We start from the raw sequence: 23,827 nt of genomic DNA, 5'->3' as shown, positions 1-23,827 counted from the left end.
AGATTTTTGCGGCTCTTTTTGTAATGCATTATGTCTGGATCGATGCGCGAGCCGTGAGTGCATTAAAAACAGGACAAAGCATAAACTTTTACATGCGTTGCACGCACGATTAAGCATCATTATTCACGCTTGATTACCGAAAAACAGTGCAATACTCCTCCCTTTCTCTCTCTCTATGAGCGAGCAATTATTTATCGCTTTATGAAGCATTAACGTGCTAAATCGCGTCGGCAATATTATCGCGGTGATTTTGGCCCTCGCATAATCTCCGCGTGGATAATAAGCTGTTTAAGGATGACGGCGGAATAAGGGATGGTATTTGGCCTTTCATCCCTCCGCTACGTTCGAAAATACAGAACCACGCGTCCCCGTTATTCCGTGTCAGCGTGCAAATCGTGCACGCTGAAGCGCTTAGCTAGTAAATATAATGAGCACGAACGTAATAAGCTTAAAATGAAACTTTTGTACAAAAGTTGTTCTCTTTTCTTCTCGCTGTTTGTCACTCTTTCTCTCTGTCCGGCGGTCCAGATTTATGTCGTGAAATATCGACACGGCTTTTTCTGACACGGTAACGAAAAGCTTACTGACCGTCGCAAACCCGATAAATTTATAAAGAGTACGCAACGATTTATACGCGGGCTCTCTCCATTAAAACCACTTCCATCCACGTCGCGCTGAATATCGGCTGACAAAAACGCTCTCCTCATCGTCGCTTCGACGTGGATTAACGGCCGCGTATCCACTCGGCGAGTTTATCGGCGCTCCCCTATTATCGCGCGTCGTCCGCTCGTTGCAACCTCGGGACCGCGCACGATGCAACGCGTGATTTCCAGCCCCCGAGACCGAATTAAACGGGCCGAGCGCCACGATTTAAATCCCACCCGCGAGTTGTTGCCTCCTTTCATTTTTCCTCTCTTTTTTCTCTTCTTTTTTTCGGCGACTACCGAACGAACGCGGATGCAGGCAAGAGGCATCGCTGTACCGTCCTGGTGAAAAGAGAGAGAGAGAGAGAGAGAGATGGAAAAAAGGGGGAAAAAGAAGCGTGCGGTGGCCCGAACTGTTGCTGTTGCTGCTGCTTCTGCGTGCATCGAGCGCAACGGTGCATAACACTCGTAGGGGGAACGGGGCACGCATGTAGCGTGTTCGCACCGGACCGGACGGTAGGAAAAGGGGATCGGGTTGGCCGAACCAGCATAAGAGAGGTCGTCCATGGAGAGAAGGGATCGTCGTCGTCGTCGTCGGCCGTGGAAGAGCGCGTCAGGCGGTCGGCAGGTGGGGTACGGGGCCAGAGGGTAACGGACTGCAGCGGAGAACGGTGCGGAGGACTGACAGAGAGAGGAGAACGAGAAAGAGAGTGAAAGATGGAGTGAGCGAGAGAGAGAGAGAGATCTGGGGAACGGCTATGCCGATTACGAGGAGGGAGAGAGAGAGAGAGAGAAAGAGAAGAAGAGAGAGATTCGAAACGTGACAGGAGATCGCGTGAGAGAAAGAGAGAGATCCACCGACGACAGGCTAGTGCAACGGAATGAGTGCGACGGAGAGGGGGATAACAGAGGCCTCTCTAGGCTCGCCGCTCGCGGCGTCCGCGGCGGCGCGCTAGTTTCGCTCTGCCGCTCTGGCGCGACGGACGTGTATTCACGGTGCTCGCACGCTTCCACGTGGAAGCTCGAGCTCGTTCGGAGCTGCTGCTGTGCGCGCGGATGAATCGCGACGCGACGCGTCTCGTAGAGTCGTGCAGCAAATGTCGCGGCATGAGCGCGCAGCGCTCGTCGCGTTACTCGCGCCAGTCGCGTGACAGTGAAGCCGCGGATCCGCGTCGGTGAAATCCGTCGTCGTTCGAAAAAGTTTCGTTGCGCGGCCAACTTCGCAGTGTGCAGTGAACACCGGTTCCTCGAGTCACGCGCGTTCGCGGGACACCGGTGGACGGTTAGACGCGAATAAAGTGGGATATTACCTGGAATTTGGATTACCTGAAGCACAAAAGTACCGGAGTGCAAGTAGAGAAAGGCAGGAAGGAAGGTTACGTTGCGTCGCTGCGTCGTCGAGTGAGCAGGCCTCGATCGTAGCAGAACAAGGTAGGCTGGCTTCTTCCTTTCTCTTCTTCGCGTCGAGAAACGCTTCCTCGAGCGTCTCTCTGCTCCTTTCTTCCTCGAGACAAAAACGCGTACTCGCGAGCGTCCCGGCACCGGCCGGCGACACGAAATTTGCGACATTCCAAGGCAGCGTGCGGAATATATCGAAGCGTGATGATGCGTGAATTGGCTATGACTCGCGAAAGCGGTGGACCACCGTTGGCGTGTATCGCCATTACGGTGACATGCACGGTAGTTCTTCTGTTCCGGCGACTTTTTTGACGTTGCGTTAATGCGGCGTTTGATTGCTTTCCCAAAACAAAATGGCCTCCCGTGAGTAACGAGCCGAGAGTTTCGCCGATCTGCCTCGCTGACTTTTTACGCCGCAAGGGAAAACCGACGACGCGTGGCAATTCACGATGATCGATCGCAGATTTCGGCTGAAAAGGCACGATTATTCACGCGGCCGAGGGCCTCGTACCGGCGCGGCGATCCAAGTGCGATCGCGGCTTTTAGTGGGGTTAGGTGGTTGAGCGACGCGTCCGACGCACGATCGGCGGCAACTTCGGAGTGTAAAAACATCGCGGCGACCACGATGGCGGCGCGACAAAAAGTATGCGGAAAACGTGGAAATTTTGACATTTAACGACGTTCGCGTCGACGAAAATTGCAAAACAGCACTAATATCGTTTGGATAGTATCGCTTTTACGTTTTTACATAGTGACATAAGGACGAGAGCCTTTTTTGGGAGGCATCTCGGATAGCGATTTACTCGGTTCTCGTCGCTCGAGTCTTTTCCGAGCGGAATGGGGAGAAAAATGCCGTTCGTTTCGATCCGAAATTCAGTTAGCGTGCGCGTTGACAAAAATCCGGCCGCATATTTTTCATCTCGCAGTCCATTTTAATACAGAGCACCCCGTACGCAAATTCATTTACATCGTTCGGTGCAATTTATTCAACTGCCTCTTTTTACGTCGAACCGGCGGTGCGCGTAATAAAAAAACACGATGTAGTACGTTTAAATTATTATTCGCGAAAGTTACTACAACACACCATACACGTGCTGATAAATTTTCGCCGTCATGTACTATTGCGCGGACGAAAAATGTTACATACCTCGCGGTTTTATTGAAATGGCAAAATCGAGTTTATATATTATATTACATGTGTTCGGCGCGTAATCCAACATGCTGCGTTCATTACGATATAATCGAATCTGTCTCGATACTACCGAAATTCCCACCTCCAGCGAAACAAATTTGATGAAGGATAATCGCGAGATTGAACGGTTTTCCTCTTGCCAAGATTTTCGCGTGGGAAACCAACTCGGTAACTCTTTTGCACATAAATTACGCATTGTTTACGCGTTATCTATTTATAGCACTGCAATTGTGCGGAGTTTCCGCGTAACGCCCAATGCCGTAGTAGATAATTCAAGTAGCCGCCGCCACCAACGCCGTTAAATACAATGCTATCCGGCTTTAATTCAGCTTTAACGTCAGGCTTTCGGGCGACGTCGGGACGGCCATTGTCTGACTTCGAATGAAGGCGCTTTAACTTTTTCTACGAAAACGCGCGTCGCGCCGCGCGCGATATTTCGATATTCCCGGCGTTTCAAACCACTCGCAGAGACACCTCGGGCGTTTATTTTGTCGGCGCCAATGGTTGTGTGCATGTGTACATGTGCGTGCGGATATCGGGAACACGTTCAGAGCGAGTCCACGCGTAGTGTCAACAAACCGACGACGGAGCGCACGACGACACGAAGACGACGAAGGCGAAGCTCGACTCGCTCGCTCGTTGTGTCTCGACGTCCGTGTACATCCGAGGCACGGTGATTCGTGGAAGGAGGGAGCTCAAAGGAATTCTTCAATTGTGCACCGGGGCGAGAATAAAAGACGCGGGAAGTCGCTCCCCCACGTCGCTCTTTTTACCGAACGATCGCGTACCGGTCTTCCTACGGACGCATAATGAGTGTTTTTCCGTCGCGGCTGTGTCAGCGCGAGACGTCTTTCACGTGTCCGGGAAAGCGTCTATAATTGGCGACTCCCCGAGTGTTTCTTATTCCGTCATGATTTCCTAGTCTGCACTCCGTGTTTCTCGCGAATAACGGAGCCGAAGAATGCACGTGGCGCTGCGAGAGAGAGAGAGAAAGTCAAATTTCGGGAAGCAATTAATTCAGACGCGACTCGCGTTGTCGCGTGCGGGAATTTTCGTCAACGTTAATTACACGTGGTACCTGCGGTGACGTGCCGCTGAATTGCGTAGCGTCGCGATTTTACATCGGGAGACCGGAGCGAAATCCCTTGGCGTAATTTCGTTGCGCGCTGAAACGAGTTTGATGCTCGGCGAGAAACCAGTTCTTTCTTCATTTCGGCCTTGGCGGGCAAAACATTGGGTGGAATTTGTCGGGAACTCTCGGCAAGATCTCGCTTTGGATAAATATGCAGGTCTTCGTGTTATATCGCCGTGTATTCTCCGTTCCAGGTGTAGACGCGTTCGCCATGCGTGCCTCGTTTCAGAATGAAAATGAAGTGGAGAACGATTAGGAGGATACAGACGGATACTTGGCTTCTCGCGCGTAAATTGATGCACGATTACGAAACTTACGGAACCGCGCGAGAACGTGCGACGAGGCAAAATGGTTCGAGGTAAAAGTTTGCGTGTCGCTTTTCCAGCATTCGCTTTTCGTGGGTCGCCATCGGTCGTCGAAGTTTCCCAGGTTCTTTTGTAGTCTCGCACGGAATAAGAATGCACCACTGAGCGAGAAACGACTGCATGCCCGGTCTCCCACTTTAGAAATCTCGACGGATATGTGTAAGTCGGTCATGAAAAAATGATAAAGTTTATGGTGCCACGAAGGGTGTACAAACTTGACTGGCTCGCCGGCAGTTATGTTTTATCCGCTTTCGTGTTCTCGCGAACGGAATGAATCGCTGGCGTTTTACGTTGCGATTTATGCATTATTGAATTAACGTTCTTGCTTTTTCTAACCTGCCAGCAGTGGTTGGTTTTACGTTATATAGCTCGGTAACTCGGTATGGAACATCTGGCGTTTCGTTAAAAGTTAAGAAACCTGCGCCCCAGATCGATGCAATGAGAAAATGCGTAAGAAAAGCGGCGGTTTTCTCGTATGTGGTGTCTTACGTCAAATAAATTTGAAATTACCTCGACGAGAGCGATGTTGAATAATAGGCGGTAATTTTTTTCGTAATTACTCGCTTATCAAACGTACCTCGCATGGCGTGTTATTGCCCTTTAATTATAACGACAACGTCCGCGTACGAGACGCTACGGGATATCTCCCTCCGTTGCATCATCGTCAACGTGCGACACGCCATTAGACACGCCGACAAGGCATAGTTTCCGTGAGTGCTTTGACTGGCTCCATTCGAGTCCGCGTGTTAACGCCGCTTCGTTAATTACACCCCGCGAGATTACGACGGGGACAGGTGGCCCCGACGATTAGCCATTGTCTGTCGTGGAAATGCCGGTCGAATGGATGCGCCTAAGCATCGCCGATAAACGCTGATTAATGTACTCCGAGCGAAAGCACTGTCGATGCCCGGCGATCGAGGCGCTTTTTGGCTGGATGAAAAATTGACCTATCTCGTCAGAGAAATTTTTGGAACGGTTCTCTCGCGATCAAAACCGGAGAACGGTATCGTCCATTTGGGAGGCCGCTCGATCCGAACATTCCGGTTTTTCGATCTAATATCGTCGTAACGTACGTTAAAACCTTTCACGTATCTTCACGTCATCAGACAACCGATTTCGGGAGAAATACATGTCACGCTTTAAACGCTTGTAAATTACAAACATTTATTTTGAAGAAAGCGAGTAACGCCGATGCAGCGCGAACAATTTTCAAGTTTTTTGTTGCTAATGTATTCGGTTTTGAAAAGAGAGAAGCAAGAGAAAAGATGTATTAGAAACTCGCAGACACATTCGCGCCTTATAACGGATCATAAACTCGAGAACGGCGATAAATACGCGTCGGTGAGAAATCGGCTAACTGTACTAACGTGTAAAGGCAGCAACTATTCGTTTGACGTGCAGAGACAGCTGCTGCGAGTTCTCTAGTCCGTCCTGCGGTTTGGAAGCTGTGATCCTCGAGAACACGAGGCTAATTTTACGGGGAGCAGCAGGGCAAACCGAAATTCTCCGTGCGAGGCTACGTTGCAACATTAATTTTTACGCTTGAGCTCGGGGACGGCGCGGCGGGGCTTCAAGTCGGACATGATTTCGGCGCTGTATTTACGAGACCACTCAATCTCGGCAGCGTGCTCGTAAAACGGCGCGATGTATGCGCAAAACACGCTGTACCGCGTGTGTATGCATTAACGTGTGCAGAGGAGCGTCTACGAGTAAATGTATGATAACCGACTGCTCTGCGATAACGAACTCTGCTCGTCGCGAAATTCAAGAGCCAGCTCGACGTCGCTGGCAGAACGTGGTCCTATACCTCGTCGTGTTCTCGCAATGCGAATTATTGGTCCGAAAAACCATCATTTCGCCCCAGGCTATCGATGCTTGATACCGCGCAATAGAATGCAATTAACGTCCTCATTATTCATTATTATATATACGTGAATAATTCCCGATGTTATCGATAAATTCATTCAATATAGCATTTATATTACCCCGCGTGGAATTCGCCGGCTGTTGAGCGCATCTTCGGTTCAGACTAAACATCGTTTTTCGCTCGGCGGTTACGATCAACGTCACCGTATGTGTATATAAGCGTGCAAGAACGCGCTGCTTCGCTCCGCCTGTTCTTTCTTTCTATCCCCCCTTCGTCTTCCGCAACTCGAGCTCTCGAGTGTCGCGCGGTGCGCATTCTCGTCACCTCGCCCCGGTTAATTCCAACGGGAGAGAAACGGACGTCGCTTATGCGATCACGAGACAGATCTAGCCGAGGTTCTCGTCAGGTCCCGAAAAAGAAAGGCGACGAGAACGATCGCGTTATCTCGGCTGAACACGGAATCGTACATAAACACACCCCAAAATGTCACTCACGTGTTCTCATAAGTGTCTGCAAGAGTGCCCGCTGCAGAACCCAACTCGCCACCACTCGCGTCGCGAGAAGCAGAGCATGAAAAAGGCGAGAAACGTGCACACGTGCACCTACTGCAAGGGAGAAAGAAAGGGGGCCAAGCGGGGCGCGAGCGGTATACGTGTGCGCTGCGCGACATGTTGAGAAACGCGATCTGCCGCGATATATACCTGACCCGACCCGGTCCCGAGGTTTTTCGGATCGACATACGGCATACGACATTCCACGCGCGGATGCCGAGAACCTTGCACCCCGGCTCGATCGGCGGGAACGTGTGAACGCGCGCGAGCGATCGATAGCCCGTCGATTTTACGCCATCTTATCGATTACGCGACCGGCATCGTCGTTGTCGTCGTTGTTGTCGGTTTTCCGCTTCAGAGACACTGTCGATCGCCCGATTGCGAGCTCTCCTGTATTCTCATGATGTTGCACGCGTGTGCACACCGCGTGGCTTTAACAGGCTTCGAATAGTTCTCAGTCGTTGACCCTGCGCGTGTAACGTGCAACGCTGCTTCTCGATAACTTGGAGATTCCTCCTCGAGAAACGCCGTGATTTCCTAATCGGTGAAACACAAATGAGATCAGGGAACAGGTGCTGTGGCGGCTTAATTCAAGGTTCAACAATTGCACTGCGCGCGGAAACAATGCGAATGAAAGTGGAATACGGTTTAGTTTTATCGGATTGCGGAATTTCACCATGAGAGCGTAGATTCAATAGCTGAATATCGAGGAAAGTATTAACCTTAATAAAAATATATTTTTAATTGAATACTATGACGCACAACTTGGAAATCCGCGGAATGACAATCTAACGAAATGTCGACTGCATCATTGTTCGAAGACGATTGCGTGATTTTTCCTGCAGCAGAATGGAAAGCTAACTAAAAATTTCATTTTGTCGGAAATTTCCAATTTTTTTTTGTTGATGCAAAACGTGCGTGGTATTTTATCGGATGAGAAATTTTTACGCGAGATTCGAAATGATGGAGTAAAACCGACAAAATTCATCGATAATTGCTTGACCATACACAATGTGAACGATAGTTACTGTCGATATTCAAGATACGACCTTTGGAAGGAAATCTCTTCCGAGTGCAGGCAGGTAGTCTCAGAAACACCTGGCACTGCGAAGGATTCCACAGCAGGCAGTGCCTATCCTGTAAACCCTGGGAAACGAGGCAAACTGCGCGCTTCTTTGTAACAATACACTCGTGATAAATGATGCTGTTTGTCCTGCTCTTGAAAAATTATTTACCGCCGAAAGTTTCGAGGGCAGTGGAGGGAAAAATTAATTACGCTAACATGGCTTGACGGAAAATTATTATCTCCAGAAATACTTTCCTCCATGCTCAGATGGGATGCGATCGGATGCACGTTTATTTTGCATCTCAGCCTTAATCTCGTCGGTTACGCACACAGCACAAGGTGAATGCGCGGAACAACGGTATCTTCAAAGAGTTATTTAAACTCAAATTTACCGCCGCGTACGTTGCAAATCCAAGGATGTAGTAACTGCACATTTCCATGTGTAAAGCTGCACACGTATGGGCGTGTGATTCGATTTGAGTTTTTGTAAAATTTTAAAATTTTAAATTGCGAAGAAATTACATATTTCACCGCATAAAAACTAAATTTACACATTTAAACGTTTAATTTAGAACGTTTCGCTGTGTATAATACGGTATACAGTACAAAGTACATAAAAATGAAGAAAAGTATAGGTATATGCAAATGTTTTAGTCATTTTTTGAACGTTTTTTTAAGTACATATATGCATACAATTTAGTCATCAAAATATTTGCCCTCGTTTTTTACGGTTTGCTTGCATTTCTTGAGTAAATTTCGAATTCCTTTGCGAAAAAAGATTTTTTGTATTTCATCTCGTAAGTACTATTCAGTTAAAAAGTACTGTATCGATTGAAATAAATGGTAATGGTATTCGAAGGCGCTAAGTTGGGTGAATACACCGCGTGTAGAAAAACTTTCTAACCGAAGTCCAAAATGGTTTGCTGAATAGCATATGTAGCTTTTCATTGCTTATCGTGTTCATTATTGTTTATCGTTAAATCATGAAGTGTGACATTTTACAAATTTCGATGCCAACTCTTCACAAATATAAAAAAGCGTTAATTTATTTAAAGTATAAATAAGAATACCAGAGCATTGAAAAAAGACTAAAAATTTTGCATATATCTAGTAATTCTTAAATGTGTAATTTAGTATGTAAGCGTAGTTTAGTATCTAAAGGTAATTAATAATAGCTATTAGGGTTGCACGAGACCCAAGACAAGACAATATTCGTGAAAATATTGTATTGGTCTTGAAAATTTTAATCTTGTCTTGATCTTGAGTGAATTTTTGGACCAAAATCTTGTCTTGTCTTGTCTTGTCTCGATTTTAACAATTAATCGAAATTAACCATTTTTATTTAACAATTGTTAATAAATGTTAACAATTGTATACTCAACAATTATTTACAATAATATTTAATATAATCTTTATAATATAATTGAAAATAATTATATATATTTATGTCATTTGTCTACTCTTCTCAAAACAATACATATATATGTATTTATATGTAACGTTACCCGCTTGGTAGGAGACAGAAAAATAATATATCTATCCTCTTCTGCTATTCCAAACTAGCCCAAGAGCCGAGCTCACATGTACGCGATTTTCGCTTGTTATATTATATGTGTGAAGTTACAAAAGACTTCCGTTTACATTTTTCAATGACGAATTGACGCAACAGTTTTTTCGAAGAATAAATTCTAATATAAATATGCCTAAAAGAAATGCTATGAAAGAGAAAGTAAATTTTCTTTTACAATTGATGGCTGGACTGCGCCAAATTTTGAATCATATTACGGAGTTACTATACATTTTATAGATAACAATTGGAAGTTTCAGTCATTAACATTAGATTTTCATTACATTACACCATCAAATGGAAAGCATACTGGGAAAGATATTGCTAACTTTTAATTTAATTTTCTTTTTTTAAAACCAAGAATCTTGACAAGATCAATAATCTCGACACCTTCGTCTTGGTATTGTCTTGATAATTAATTACAAAGTCTCGTCTTGATCTTGTCTCGGAATGTGTGACAAGACCAAGACAATACCAAGACTAGTCTTGGTATCTCGTGCAACCCTAATAGCTATGTATACTCGCTCACGCATAAACTGTGTGTAACATAAAATATGTAGTAGAATAACACTTAAATAATGCGTAAAAAGTAATTACACGATTTTATACATGTAAGTGCGTAAAAATCTATACACCTAGATTTGCAATGCATTCTTACCGTCCTTGTTGCACAATTCGGTACATAATGACTCGCTGTATTTCTTCTTATTCAATGCATTCGCGCGGATCGACAACCGCCGAGCCGAAGAATGCGCAGCTTTGAAGCTATCTTGACAGTTAATTTCCTGAGTGGCAGCTGCATGTGTACAACGAATAATCGAATGCACATACGCGCGACTGTATATCGATTTCACGTACGCCGGAACCTATGCGCATTTCAATTAGGAAAAAGTGTGTGTATGTTTCCCGTAATGCTTATTTATAGCGGGTATAATATTTATGGCGACAGTCCCAGCGGATTGCAACATGTAACGGATGCATTGAGATAGAGTGAGAGTGTGAGAGAGAGAGAGAGAGAGAGAGAGAGGGAAGATAAAAATTAATGGAAATATAATTTTATAAAAAATAATTTTATAGTCGAGACTTATACACAAAGCGCTGCTATTGCGGAAATGAGCTTAAAAATATATTGCATAATAAAGATGAAGTAACGGGATAATTGCTAATCATTCGATAGTGTAAATAAAGATCCAACAACGGGATAATGATAGGTATCGCGCGAATAAACGCGTAATGCCTCGTGATATTATTAGCGGTACGGTTAATGAGTTTTTCGCGTCGCAAAACTGCCACGGCTCGGTCAGCAACGCGACAAATTGTCGCCTGATCCTGATCGCGTTCGCGTGTTAAGCGGATTTAGCAGCCTTTTGTGACAGCGCGCTGAGGAGATTACGATGGAACAATATGTGGGGACTCGGAACGTGAACAGCCTGAGAGACGAAATTTGTATGACGGGTGCGGGGCACCGCGGATGATTCGACGTGCGATTCCATTAAAATTATATTTGCCTTCCGACATTCGGTGGTGTCACCGATCTCGGTCGGTCGGTCGATGCACCTCGAAGCGCGCGAAAGCACTGTCGTCAGGTGAAAAAGTGGATTTTTATAAGATGTCGCACTGCAATTGACGCTGTTTTGCCAACTGCATAGCATAAACTAATCGTGTTGCGTCGGGTGGAAAAATAATAACAACCAGCGAGAAACATTTTAGCAAACTTATTTCTCGCGCGTTTTTCCTTCGTTCGCCATCACACAATAAGGATGAATTTATATTCCTCTCTTATTCCATTAGATTTTTAAACGTGTTACACTGCGAAATTGAAAGGAAGAGTAACAAATCTGGTCTGAGTATGAATAATTCGTAAGACATAGATTATTCCGCGCGTAGAAGCGGCAGGGACTTGTCTAAATATAGAGAAGTGAATAAATCAACGAAAAACCTAAGGAGTCGCGATACTCTGCCGGCTGCAGAGGAGGATATGTATTTTTAACACGCTCCTCGAAACGGCGCCGGCGTCATATCGTCGTTTATACGTACGCTCCCGCGTTAAAAGCCCCGTTCTTCAAAGCAGTTTCACCGTGTAATTCCGTGTCACGGTAAGATAACGCTAAATGCCGAACAAGATGCGTTTTGGAGAAATCATTGAAGGAGCGTAAAACGATCTGTAGATCCCATTTTCGAGAGGATTTTATTTCTCGGAAATGTCATGATGAAATGCGAATAAATGGCACGACGTTAACGGGACGCATTTTAACAGCGCTCGAGATCCGTTAGAGACGATGCTTTTTCTCGATGCCGCGTATCGTTAAGCTCACAATTTATGCGGCCGTACCTTGTGTTTAGGAGTAATGATGTTTTTCGTGCTCGGTGCCGCGCAGTTTCCATAACGAGACCGATCGGATTTTGATCGTCTTATTATTATATGTATACATCGGTGATTTTATCGCGCGCATTGTAAAGAGTATTTTCTCGGGAGATATCTCCGGCGAGATGCACCTTGTATGTATATACATCGCCCGGAGAGTAACCCGAGCCAGGCAAAGTGATCTCGCTGATCCGGGCCGAGTAGAAGTCCTCGACCGGGATGTGCGGCGGCTCGGGTGCAAACGGGAATGCGGCACGACCCTGAGCGGATTAATAACGTGGAAATTATATGGAACTAAAGCTTTCTCTCTCTTTCTCTCTCGTGTAGTCTATAACAAAATCAGAACATCAAAGATTGGACCTTCATGCTCGACTACGGACAGAACGAGCGAGATGGGCGGTAGGGCCAGCGCGAAGGAGCGGAGGAGAAAGAGAGAGTGGTCTATGCCCGGGCCAATTCCGCGCAGAGCAAGCTTCGATAATTACGTCATAAAAAAATAATAGCTCGACCGGTTTCGCGTTGGTGTACGCGTTACACTACTGGCTCTCGCGAGAGATCGCTTGTACGTCATAAAGAGGAACGTTGCTTTTCTCGCGTGGCACCGACCGATCGTTCCTCGCACGGAATACCGCCGGAATACCGGCTACGTTTCACAATAACATTTCGGCCCGTGTTCATCGTGTGTGCCAATGAGATAAGACTTTCAGGATGTTGAGTAACATGTTTAACAATATTGCGAATATTGCATTGAGAGAAAAAGAAATGAAGGCACGATGTCGTTAATGCAAAAATATGATGTAATCAAAATCTCTCCACATTCCGTTAAGATATAAATGTCTTCACGTCGGGAGAAATATTCTTATCTGTGACTACCACACTCGACTGTTGGCATCTCGTACGCGTCTTCTCGCTTGGATACTCTTAACATTACAGGTTCCGCTTGGGAGAGTGTATTTTTATAAAAAGCATGTATGTTCCGAGACAGGATTACCGGACGCACACAAAGCTTCTCGTCTTTACTCTTCTCGGACTTGGCGCGATCGCTTCCTCCGCTTATGCGCCCCATAACGTCAGTGACGTCGCCGGTGGCCAACGCCAAAGAAACCCACGCTTATTCCGCATGCATACCGAAGCAATGGGCAGTGTTCCTCAAACTATTCTATATGTCTAATCGACAGTTGATTTTCCATAGTTTTGGAAAATTAGAGAACCTATAGAAGAAACTTATGGAATTTTTCATGTCGCAACAAAAGTGAGGTATAAAATCTGACTGATGATACTTTTGATACAGTTGCATCTAATCACGTTTAATGTATTTTAATATAAAACTGACGAAAAGACATACCTTTTTCTAAAGATCTTAAACTGAACGTGTCACAAAATTATAAGTACCAGGTTTTATCAAATTCATAAATTAGAAATCGCAAATTAATGGGCATTTTGCATGTACTTGGCTATTCTGATACTTAATTTCTTAAATTAATTGAGAAACTTTACCGGTTCGCGAACCACTACTTTGCGTCGTACTGATCTAGCCCACGTAATCCTGTTCTGCAGCCAGCCCGTGGCGAATGAATGAACGAGAGCGAGCGAGCGAATGGGTACTCGCTCGTACAGAGAAAGAGAGATAGAGAGAGAGAAAAGAGAGCGGGTACATGTACGTAGTATCGCAGAGCCTTAGCCACGACCCGGAGTGACAGGAAATCACCGGTTTAAATTAGAGACAATAACGTACCGCGAAGAGCCTCGGTTACACGGCTACGCACACCCGGTAGAAGAGCACCGGCGGCGGATTACGGCGGTTGCACAGCTGCAGTCGCGGTAATAAGCCCCCTCGCTAATTTGGTTCTCGACGCGGTACAACGCCTGGAGAGAGATCGTCAGAAGAAGAGAGAGAGAAAGAGAAAGAAAGAAAGAAAGAAAGAGTCGTCCGCTAATCCTGCGGTCCCTTCGGTCGTTTTTACGCTGCTGCCGTTGTCTTACGTAAACGCGCTGCATACCCGCGGTACCACCGCCGCCTGTAACGACACACTCGGAACGTAGGTAGGTAGGCAGGTAGGCAGGGCGTATTTTTAATCCGGCTGGGTATGATGGTACGCGTTAAGTAACGTAGCGAATTTATTAATTGCGCCATCCAGGAAGTCGGGATGAGACGGTAGGTGGTATGCATAGAACGAGCCTTCGCGTGCACCACGCCTGATACATACGTTGCAAGTGTCATTCGTGGCGTATTATGCTAATTTGCGCGCGAAACCACGTTCGCTGCGTCTTCAATTTCACGTGGTTTCCCAGCACGTCGCGTCGCGGGAGCTGAGACGAGATACAAGTCGTGCATTATTAATGCAACTTGATCACAGCATTGAAAATGGATAAAAAGACGGAAGAGATAGGCGGGAGTCCCTTATGTCCTGCGATCCTATTTACGTATTCACGTAACTTCCGCGTAAGAGAGAGCGGATGTTACTTGCGGTCAGTTTCACATTCAGTTTCGTAAGAACATAGGGAAACATTTGGGATATAGGTCCTACGGTCCTGCGGCGGGGAAACGATCGTTGCGAGCTACTACACTTTTCGACGCCGCCCGGCGACTTCGGGCCGTTGCGGGAAAGTAAACTTTCCCGCCGGGCCGCGTTTAAGTTATTACGTGATCACGAGACTGATGGGAGAAGTTCCGTCCTCCCGTGAGAGGGTGAGAGGGTCGTCGGCACTTTTTATTCCAGAGTTAATCTCAGGCCGCGCATAAAGTTTATTTGTAGTTTACCGTGTGGCTTCTTACGTTCCGGATCGGTCGCGTGCGCATGCACTTGCACAAGTGCACTTTCGCGTGCGAAAACACGAAAGCGGAGTTTCGTTGCGGCATAAATTCCTAAATCAACTTCCTTCAAAGAAAGAACCGAGTATGACTTTCGAGCATGTATTCGTGAGTCTTATCGAGATCAAATTTTTAACATTTTTCTTTTTTTCTTCCCCGTTTAATTCATTCCTTACGAACAACCGGAAAAACGGCGTTTTTATTATTAGAGTTATCGATACCGTCGTTAGTCATACGTCAGGTGAACGTATTATTCGATAATCTATACGTAAATGACTCTGAACGACGGGACCGGTCGCCACCCCTCGGATAAGGGCGCGTATTACTGTTACTGACGCGGTACGCGCTGGGACGCGCGATCGTAAGCGTTGGGCGGAGGGCTCACGCGTGCGGAAGTTCGATTATTCCGCATTCCCCGTTGTCTGTATCGCCCCTCTTTGTATGCCACCCTTCGAATTTTCCCCGAGGTCTGGACGCGATTGCGATTGGTTAGGCGCGCCGGTAAGTCGATTACCAGACGAACGAAACGTTTCGGTCGAGATAATGGGATCGGCGGACTCGCAAAAATTTTATCTCTGTCGCGAAAACGGCAGATTCTCGCGAGTGGTGCCCGTTATCTCGGTGCGCTTTTGGCAGAAATTGCAAAACCCCGTTGAAGAATTCCGCGCCTTAAACGTTTCCTGGTAGTGCACGCGTGTGTGCCAGATCCTTGTGATTGCGTTCAAATACATCATATTCCACGACATGATTTGCTCGGCCAGATAACACGCCGCAGCGCGAAAATGTCGCTGTTCCTTGAAACAACTCGGCTGTTCCCGATCGATTCACGCTTACCGTTTTATAGACGCGAGATTCGTATCTCTCGCGCGCACTTGCAAGTGCGTGCAACGATCATTGGATGCGAGCGAGCGCAGTAAAACAGCTTACGGCAGTGGAGCACGTTTTTCTCGCGTCGTTCGTCATTGTCGCGAGCTGTTACGAGGATTACGCCCGCGTCCCTCGAGATGCAGGAGAAGAACGGTGCGGAATTACGATCCGACTTTGTGAGCGGGGGACTTTTCCAGGGTACTCTTTTATCGCCGTTCCGTGCATCGGTGCGTCGGGCCTCGCGGAGCTCTCGTTTATTACCAAACCACCCTCGTCGGAGCGACTGCGGCTGTCCCGTAGGGGTGCGTGAACCCCCTCATCGAATGAGTCATCTCGCGCGGTTCCAAGCCGGGGAGCAGAGCAGTAAAGGCGCTCCCTAACGATAGGGCGCCGCGCTCTTACTTCTCGGATCTCGATACGCACACCAAAACGGAATTACGATGCGTCGTCGTCGAGCTATTTTTTCTTTCTCCCTTCCCAACGCATCAGCTTCGTTTTTATATGTGTCCACTGTACTCGTGTCACTCGCAAAATCACATTCCAAAGAAAACGAAATTCGCTATTGGATGCGTTAGGAAAAACGGTAGACTGCAGCGGACGGTTAATGGTGACCAACCCCGGCAACATGATTCCGATGTACGGTAGATGGTGTACGGTTTCCGCTTTATACACTTCGCGGTTATACCAAGCCGCTCGTGCCCACAAACCCTCGTTCCCTGTCCCGTGAGCGAGCCTATTTCGCCACATCGTGCGTCCGGCTTTGTTGCGCGAAATGACAAAAGCGTTTTGTTCAATGAGCCCCCGTCCTCCCGGTGCACCATTCTCTTTCTCTCTCTTTCTCTCGTCAAGTTTATTATAATGTTCCGCGCATGCCACCGTCTGACGCCCTCGCTGCGACTAGCCGCCATTTACGGAAGGCGACAGATGCGTTTCCTGCTCACCCAGCGAACAACGAAGATACGGATCCCACAGCCTCCATACCAGAGTATCTGTGTCTGGAAAGTTAATGTCGGTGTTTTCGTGCTAGAACGAAATCGACGTTTCATTGTGCAGGGCTCTCTCTGATGCATGACAGCGCTGGTACCACCCCAAAGTGCGACAAACCCCTCTCTACTAATGACATCAAGTTAACATCAAGTTGATTAATTGTTCAGTTCATTGTAATTTCTTTTTCGAAGTCGATTGCTATAAATACGATCCAAAGGATGAGGATAATCTTTAAAGCACGTACTTTACGACACGAGATTTAGCTCATTTCCTCGAAGAAGGACGGTCTTGGCCAATTTCTCACGGATATCCGACACAATCCGCACGATCTCCGACAGTTTTGGCCGCATGCCAGCGAAGGAAACGCCGGAAACGTGGTTAATTAATTACCTTCGACATGCCAGAATTTCACGATTAGACGCCGCCTGTTCACGATTCCCCGACGAGAGAGCTCCAATCGATTTCCACGTACTCTTACATCCGACTGTGCTGAGCTGTTTGCTGAGCTTCCGACGGAGTACCACCGACTTAATTATGTCGTGTGCCATAAAATTCAGCAACTAAATCGGGAAACGCAGTTGGATCATTTTGACGCTAATAGCTCGCCCGTGCCTCGATCGTTTCGAACTCTCGTTCGCGTATCATAATTTATATATCTCTCGAACGCGGGCCAAGTACATCGATAAGAATGGCGCGTAATTGATAAATGCTCATGCGCGCAAAGCCGAGGAACGCCGCTTGCTCGTGCAACTAACAAGACATTCATCATCGTTTAGGGGTCTTGCTACCCGTCCCACGGCTCGTCGCCATCTTCGCCCTAGGTATTACATTACCACGCGCGTGGTTCATTTGCCAGACGCGACGAGCATTTCTACGAAGGGTTATCTTATCGTGGCCGCCAGTATCGAGTCGTCCGTATCTATTGGCTTGGTCTTGGGGCCCGTTACTGGAGATGTTCTCTATATTTATGACGGCGACTGATAAGGCCGTAGGCGCCGTATCGATAGCGAGGATCACGATTACACCGTCGGCATTCTTCAAGCCGCTGGTTTACAGTTTTGGTCTTTATACAAGAGTTTTATCGGCCACACGCGTTAAAAATAAAAATGCGTAATATGCCACCGCTACTCGCAGTTGCCGATCTACTCTAAATTCGAGAAAACTTAAGGATTTCAAATTTAATGTCACAATAAGAAAGGGAAGTGATGATGGAATTCGCAATTGTGGTTTCAGGATTTCTGCGATAGGTCTATTTATATCAAGATCTCGTTGCCTCCTCCGGGACCACCGCGTGCATACGAATATTTTGCATGCCGACGCCATGCGTGGGCCGCAGTTCGAATTTTTGAGATTTTAATCTCGCTTTGTTTCATGCCGACAAGGTCAGCGTTCGTGGTGCGACCTCGATTCGCTGACTCGTGAGTTTTATTTTCAGGTCGAACGTGCCTCGCGCCTCCACCTTCGTGGGCGGAGGAGGGAAAACTGCGGGTTCAAGATCCCATGATAAACTTGTAATAAACTTTATGCGCGCTCTCGTGTTTCTTACACGCCGTGGGCAATCCCGCTGTAACTCTCTCAGCCAGGCTTCGCAAACAGTTCCGCGGAAATGCGCGAGTGCGCCTCGAGGGTATCCTCAATTTATTCATCGATGTCACGAATCGAATTGACACGGTGCTTCGAATCCCGGATTATCGGGTTCGCCAGTTTGCGCGGCTTTACAGCCGAGACGTTACTCGTGCCGCTGATATTACAACTTCCTGCGAGGAAACAGAGCCACGCGGTTCGCGCGTAAGAAATTCGAAGAAACGACGCTAATTATTTCGGCAGGAAGCACGGTCCCCTTCCTGCGCGTGTACTCGGTATAGTTTCGCGTAACGGTACACGTCGATGCGAGAGTCGTAATTCCGGTGATTATCCCATAATTAGCCATAATTAGCTCGGCGGCTAACTAATATTATAATCCGGCCGATATTAAAATGGAAATAGCGTAGCCAATAACTGCTACATTATTATCGGCACGCTCGTTGACCTACATCGCACGGTCACATTGCATCGGCGCACGTTTTCGCGGCACGTACTTGTATTGCGCGAACGAGCGATCGTCACCTCGTCACGTTAGCGAAGATGTCACGTGGACGCAACGCGAAACTCCGGCGGTCGATTCGGGGTGGATTTGGATTATCCGCGATTATGAGGTAGGGTGGTTCGGTCCCTCGACCGAATCTCGCGAATCTGATCCGAATATCCGGTGTTAAGCCGCTCTTACAGCCGGCTACCCGCGTCTAGTCGACGCGACGAAAGAAGCGACATAACTGCCGTCTCGAAGGAACAAAGTTATCTCGTTTCGCGGCAAATTGCCTGGACGGCGATGTGCTGCGAATTCGTCCTGGCCAGAGCGCTCGATGCTGCAGGCGGATACACCGTCGAGTTACCGTGAATACACTAATCTCAATTCCGTGTTAAGGGGAGATTATGCGGGTCCCCCAATTTTCGGAGCCTTCAGGCTTATACATGTACCGCGCACTACACCCAGTGTACTTTTAGTCTGCTTATTACCAACTTTTGGACACGTCGCCTGGAGTGGGACCTCCGTAATTTCTGGACGACGTAACGTATGGCCGAAATTTTCTCCCGTGATTACACGCGAATCCGCCAAGATGAGTGTAATCTCTTTCTCTCTCCGCGCGGCTGCCCCGTTCCGGCAATTTTTTTACCGATATTCCACTTTTGACGCGATACACAATCCTCGTGCGTCTAAAATTTTGGTGGAATAATTTGTTCATGAGACATGTCTTGCCCTGCAAGCATGACGAGTGAAATAGTAACATTATTCACGTATATTTTTATTCACTTCATTATATATTATTCACGTGAAATTTCACGTTATTATTTTCGATAATTTCCAATTTTCAACAAAAATGAGTTCATCGCCCAACAGTATTTTTACTTAAAATGAAATGTATCACGGAAACCAATTAAATGCAATTGAAAGAGCGGCTACGTTCCATGAAATCATTGAGCGCAATCGTTTTGAAGTTTGTAAATCAAACGTCATATTGGACAGATATTGCGGTACATTGCTGTCACTTTAATCTATACACTTGTCATGGGAAATTCAGATATTTGTGGTACATTTACTGGCGTATTTACAAGGGGAAATGCGTGCTGGTTGAATGGTAATTAATATTAACGTGCGACCGCAACATGGTGTGCCAATTTGGCGAACCAACCCAGGAAGCAACCCTATTGTAACAGAATATCTCTCTCTACGTAGCCCGCATAGCTCACCGGTTCCTCTGTCCCGTGAACGTGTACAATCTTTCCCCCTCGTGACTGGTTATTTGAACATTTGTCTGGCCTAACATTCGCAGAACTGCATCGAATTAGCTTCATTTCACGTTCCGTTACTGCAACTTTCATCACGCTCGCAAACAGTAGTTAGCGGCGCAACTTTGGATGATATAACGATTGCACAAACTACGCGAGTATCCTTATTTACATGTCGGATGATTCGCGTCTTTGTTTTATCACCGATGATCTAATCGTTACGCTCGATTTCCGCATCTGCGAACTTCCAAACGCGAAATACCTTTCTCGCAGTTTGATATTGCCTAAGTCAAACGCGAGTGAAACGGTCTTGAGCCGAGATTGCGATTCGGCACATCTCTCGATCGTCAGAGATCGTCGTCGGGCGAAGTTGTCACTTTGCTTTAACTCTCGGCTCGTAACTCGTCGAGTCTCACTTGCCGCACGGACGGACTTGCTTTCACACGTAATGACCAAGTCCGAGCGTGGCCATTTGCTCTCTATAGCCCTCTAGGTACACAGTCGAGAGGCTCTTGTAGGCACTTCGTCGAAGTCTCCGCAAATATGATTTCATGGTCTAAAGTCGCCCCGCAAACGACCACTTCATCAAGAAATTACGCGTGGGTAGTTTCTCCGGCAGTTTCTCTGGGCGCGCCAAACCGAGAGATATGGAACGACAAATCGCGATCGCGAATCCGCGGCAACGGTTTATCGCAAGGCGATTATTTGCGGGAATGTTCGTGGCGGGGCACACGTGCTGCTTGAAATTATTGCTGCATATCTATTCGAATGTGTATACTCGCTGATATATCTTTGTGCAAAATGCATCTTTAAGCTTTTAGGCGAAATATCGGTACGAGCCGGAGAAACCAAGTTATGATTAACGTGAAATCGCAAAAGATAGCGTCGCATGGCATTAAAAGAAAGACTCCGCGTCTCGAGCCAAGAGGCTTGGTATGGTGCACTCGCGTTGCGAGTCGGTCTGGCGTACGTTCAGAAAAAGCCCTCGCAGCACGTCAGGGAAGAATTGTTGGCTGGCCAGACGCCGATTTAATGTCTGCTTCAAGTACTACGGCTTCATTAAGGCTTACGTATACGTGCTCTCCGTCTCTCGGATAAGAAAACGGAAGAGGGAGACAACGGGATCGCTTCTTGTAAAAGCGCCGTCGCGCACTCTCGCTCGTTTCCTGAGAGCAGGAAACGCAGATAGTAATCGCCAGCGTCGTTTCCCGTGGTACTCTCCCTTAACGACGGAAAACACTAAGCGTAAAGATTCACTTTGGCCCGCGTAGATCGGTTATGCGATTACGTCAATTTATATCAGATTTTATCGCGCTACGCTAATGCGTCCTCAATTTTCTCATGAGCAAGAAGAGTAATCCACGCGTATAATATTACGAATTATGTTTATGCAATAAGAGATTTGCGTGTAACAGCAAATCGTTAATTCAACAGCATTCTCCATTACTCGTTCTCTCAACCGAAAGTTTTTGTCCGCGGCCCTCATTTACTTAATCAGCCACGCGCTCGCTCGCCCGATTCTCTATTCTATATTCGGTGATATATAATATGCTATTAATAATTCCCTGCTAAACGAGCAGAATATTACCGGCAATCGCGGAGTTGTGACCCACATTTAAACACATACATTATACATGAGACAAGCCTGGATTTTAGCACGTATTTTCCTGCGTAATGCCAATTTCACGCGCGATACCGGGAGATCGTACCAATTTCGCGTATTATAACAGTATTTTCACCAATTCAAATTATTATTGTCCTCTTATCGATACACTCGGCGTGCGTGTGAAATCGCTGTATATTCGTATACTGCGGCCGGAAAATTTTCATGCTGACGCTTCGCCGTTGCTAATTCCTTATCTGTGAGAGAGGGACGCTACCTCGCTTACGTGGCGGAGATTTAGTAACGCTGCGGCGAACGGCGCCGCGTTTGCTACTTGTGACGAATGAGGCGTATTACGCGCTAGACGTAGAATTTGCATTGCAAAAGCGGCGCGTATTCTGCGCGAGGCACGATCAGTGACTGTCTCGTGTCCCGAAGCGCCATAAGTCGTCGGGCGTTTCTGTTCTCGCGTGATGTTTCTCACCCGTCGTCCCTACGTGCCGGTAAATAATTGCAGAGCACCGGACGGGCTCACAATGGAACCGCGTATAACAGCTGCCTCGTCGCTTTCTTTCCTTCCTCTCCACGTCTCTCCCGTGTACTCCAATTTCGTCTTTATATGGCTTTTAGTCCCGTTATTAATGCGTGATTCTCTGCGGCTCAAATTAATTTCCATAAACAAACTGATTACTTGCTTTATTCTCGTTGTAAGTCTCCTTAGCGCTGATCAGCGTATAACTTGATGTGAAATACTTGAAATGAATTTTTTTTATATAAAAGTTAAAACTTTTAATAAAAAATCTTTCTTTCACCACATGGAAAGACTTCTCTTTTGATAGTGCTTGAAAATTATGGCATAAAACATGCGAGAAGAAAAGAAATGCACGGTGAATGTTCAGCTGTGGCAAACATGAAAAAGGAACGGAGTAATTTCCAGTCAACTGTCTTTGTCTATCAAGCTTCTCTTGCCAGGGAGAATGTATTGTCACGCAAAGCTCGCGCCATAACAGACAGACTCTCATTCTTGCGAGCTGCTTGTTTCATTTCCACAGAAATTCAAGAAAGCTCGAGCTATCTCAAATTGCGAAAGCTGCATGCACTACTTCGCCAGAGCTCAAAGGAAGAATGTACCGTAACAGTCTCTTGAAATATTTATCTTGAAACCGTACAAAAGCGAAAGAAGGTGACGACCGATTTTTTCGTAAATGTTACATGGGAATTGCAGTACGAGTATTCTGTTTACCTAATGGAATAAATAGAAATAAATTAATAGAAATAAACACGTATATCTTTCGGTTATTCCGAGATGCAATTCCCATGGTAATTCGCTTGTGATGAATAAGCATGAACAAAAATGAATCTGCGATCACAACAGCCTGGCCAGATCCTTTCAGCGTGTAATCATCAAGTGCTGCTAGGGTTGGTTGATTGGGTTACCAGCAATTCTGTGTTTATCGATCCAAGGAATTATTGAGTCACCGCAGGTGCAAACATCTCGACTTACGGTAATTAATCACGCGATCTCCGATCTAATTATGGTGTATTGGTGCAGGCTCGATGATGGGAAATTCTATTGCCTTTGATACTCGATGACGCCAATTTCGTTACTTGCGTATCTCGCTAGTCGCAACGAGATTATTCGGACAATATGAAAGGCAATAAAAAACTCGGTGAAATTCTCACACACGAAATTCGTACAGTTATGGCATATTCCTGTTATTGCATTAATATATCCGTCGAATAGTGAAATAAATGGTATTACGTGTTTTCATGACTCTTGCGAGATAGAAAATAATTTCAGTCAGCGTTTTATGAATCATGTTTTGCATCTTTATAAGCGACGACAAAGGGAATGTTAAATTATGTAAAAATATATTATTTAAATTATAATGCGATATTTTCGCTCTACCTAATAGACGTGTAGTTTTTCGTTTAATGAACTTCTCGGTTTTTAGACTATAATGTGGAAATTAATTGTATTACATATTGGCGGGTGAGCGAGCAAACGTAGCTTCTATAATATTAACACCATGGATCTCGACGTCTTTGTTAGGGTATTCTCATTACTCTCGCGAAACATGGAT

At 46.4% G+C, this 23,827-nt stretch overlaps 1 protein-coding gene across 1 annotated transcript in view; it reads left to right on the top strand.

Moving 5' to 3' along the window:
- The first annotated feature begins 1,607 nt into the window (after window positions 1-1,607).
- LOC105279317 (fat-like cadherin-related tumor suppressor homolog) overlaps window positions 1,608-23,827 on the top strand; it is a 267,558-nt gene continuing 245,338 nt past the window's right edge. The window contains exon 1 of the mRNA XM_026969956.1: window positions 1,608-2,075. The gene's annotated coding sequence lies outside the window, so the exon portion shown is untranslated. The remainder of the gene's footprint in view (window positions 2,076-23,827) is intronic.

This window comes from Ooceraea biroi, chromosome 5 (assembly GCF_003672135.1).
Source record: "Ooceraea biroi isolate clonal line C1 chromosome 5, Obir_v5.4, whole genome shotgun sequence".
Classification (NCBI taxonomy): Eukaryota; Metazoa; Arthropoda; class Insecta; order Hymenoptera; family Formicidae; genus Ooceraea; species Ooceraea biroi.
This window is presented reverse-complemented; position numbering and strand designations above follow the sequence as displayed.